At 40.6% G+C, this 2,614-nt stretch overlaps 1 protein-coding gene across 3 annotated transcripts in view; it reads right to left on the minus strand.

Moving 5' to 3' along the window:
- DCAF8L2 (DDB1 and CUL4 associated factor 8-like 2) overlaps positions 1-2,295 on the minus strand; it is a 162,375-nt gene extending 160,080 nt beyond the window's left edge. For 2 of the 3 annotated variants that reach the window (XM_011970236.1, XM_011970237.1), the window contains exon 1: positions 2,237-2,295. The gene's annotated coding sequence lies outside the window, so the exon portion shown is untranslated. The remainder of the gene's footprint in view (positions 1-2,236) is intronic. The other variant, XM_011970238.1, reaches the window with a different exon arrangement.
- Positions 2,296-2,614: the final 319 nt, after the last annotated feature.

Raw genomic sequence — 2,614 nt, forward strand, 5'->3', positions numbered from 1 at the left:
AGGTCAGGAGATCGAGACCATCCTGGCCAACATGGTGAAACCCCATCTCTACTAAAAATACAAAAATTAGCCAGGCGTGGTGGTGGGCACCTGTAATCCCAGCTACTTGGGAGGCTGGGGCAGGAGAATCGCTTGAACCCGGGAGGCGGAGTTTGTGGTGAGCCAAGATCATGCCATTGCACTCCAGCCTGGGCAACAACAGCGAAACTCCGTCTCAAAAATAAATAAATAAATAACCAAACCAAAAACAAAAACAAAACAAAAAAAACAACAATGCTCTCCTGCACACCTACCTCCTGGGGAGAATGGCAGGGCCAGCACCCTTGACTGGAACGTGCCCCAGCTCCATGCCTCTGAATGTGGTGCGGCAGCACATGCAGTTCCCCAGTGGGAAGTGAGAGGAGTCTGTGTGAGGATGCCAGATGGCAGAGCTGAGGCCCAGGTACCGTGACGAGGCAGGAGGAGGGGGCCCCACAGCTCATCCTGCCCCACGCACCTCACTCAGCCATGGACAGGGCCAGGCAGCAGCAGGCGCTATTCCTCCTCCCCATCTGCCTTGCCCTCGCCTTCTCCCTCATCGCGGTGGTCAGCAGCCACTGGTGTGAGGGGACCCAGCGGGTAGTGAAGCTGCTGTGCCAGGACCAGCCAGGAGGGCAGCACTGCGTTCACTTCAAACGAGACAACAGCAGCGATGGCAGGATGGACAACGACAGCCAGGCTGTGCTGTACATTTGGGAGCATTTTGCTGTAGTTAATATTACTGTGTCTGCATAGTGAAAGTTAGGATTTAAGCTATGTTGATTGAAATTTTCTTCCCACTTAAACGATTGTCTTCTTGAAGACAGGGAACATGTTAACATTTTAGTCAGACATAGTTAAAAAGACTAATCTAAACAAGAACAAGACACTTTTCAACTTCACTACAGTATGATACAGTTTCTTAACTTCTCTGAGCCTTGGTTTATTTTTTTTTTTACCTGTATGCAGAGAAATATAATGTATGCTCTGCTTTCCAGATACAGATATTATAATCATAAAATAAAATAATACATATAAAAGAACTTTGCTACCTCTAAGATATCATGAAAGAAAGATGTTTGTTTATTACTACGCTTTCAATAGCAGTTTCTAACAAGATAAAAAGGAGAGTGGGGAGAGAGAAGGGAAAAGGGAGAGAGAGGTAGAGGGAAATGGGAGAAGCAACAACTTACTGCCTTACTTTTATAAATGTAGAAAGCATCATAATTCTGTAAACCACTGTTCTAAGCCAGTCTCCTCAAAAGGGTAAAAGAGGATGATCAGGGAATTGAAAATGTGGGAGGTTTTGGTTATCATAGTATCTGGAAAGTGTTATTGCATTTATGGGGTTGGGTAGCTGCTATGCTAAACTTTCTGTAGCCTGCTGGATACTAACACACACAAAAATTATCCTACCCAAATGTTATTGGCAAATAACTAAATCTAGCAAACATTTTTTGAAAAACTTTTCTTTTCCTATTTGAAATAAATAAGTTGAATCATACACCAGCACACGTATTTTTACATTCAGGATGAAAAAAAAAAAAAAACCCAGCATTTATGATATACCAAATATAGTCCTACTGGTATGCTTACATGATAAAGTATTTTATAAAATGTAACATAACCTATACGATTATATATATATGTGTGTGTGTGTGTGTATAATGTAAAGGCTTTTATAAACATTTAACATAAAGGTATTATGGTGCTGGCAAAGTGTGGTGTCTCATATCTGTAATCCCAGCTCTTTGGAAGGCTGAGGTGGGAGGATAGCTTGAGGCCAGGAGTTCGAGACTAGCCTGGGCAACAGAGTAAGACCCCGTTTCAATTTTAAAAATATGAATTTATTATGGGGCTATGTAGGTCTAACATTATAAGATGAATTATCTCTATTCCATCTTAATCTTTGAGACAGTGTAGGAATATTTTCATATCAATGTATTAGCAAGTTCTGGTGAGAATATACTTTACTAGAAGTGCAGCATTTAAAGTGCTTGAAAAGTGAAAACCAAGTAAGATTTCTCATATTATGCCCCAGGCAACTGTAAAATTTTCTGTAAAATTAAGAAACACGACTATTTCCGCTCAGTATTATTTAAGGTAACTTTCAATCACAGAACAATGAATCCAGTTGTCTTCACACTAGAAAGATCTCGCAATCAAAAATCAACCCACTCCCAAAATCATTGTTGAAATCAAAATATTGATTACGTACCATAGAATCGAGTCATTCGCCTTCCTTTGCATTCGAACAGTGCAAGATGTCTTCTAAATAACCTTGTGGGGAGGATGTTCAGCTTTTGCGACTCCACAGAACAAAACTATCTCTCATCCTTCTTATTGCCGTTTATGTGAGTCTTTCCCACGCTGTAAGCAAGTAAAGTATCCAAATGCACCATTTTATCAAGCGCTCCATGGTCCAGAGGCAGGATATTTTGAAAGTTTGTGGCTAAAGTTGTGGCTCTCTAGTTCCATCCTAATCTAATTTTGATAATAGGACCTTACAGTTTCTAGTACTTGTAGAAAAAAAAACCTAAATTAATTCATTTTCTTCTTGGATTCCAGTAATTGTTTAGGATTTCTCTTCTACCAG

The sequence above is a fragment of the Mandrillus leucophaeus genome, unplaced genomic scaffold (genome assembly GCF_000951045.1).
Source record: "Mandrillus leucophaeus isolate KB7577 unplaced genomic scaffold, Mleu.le_1.0 Scaffold937, whole genome shotgun sequence".
Classification (NCBI taxonomy): Eukaryota; Metazoa; Chordata; class Mammalia; order Primates; family Cercopithecidae; genus Mandrillus; species Mandrillus leucophaeus.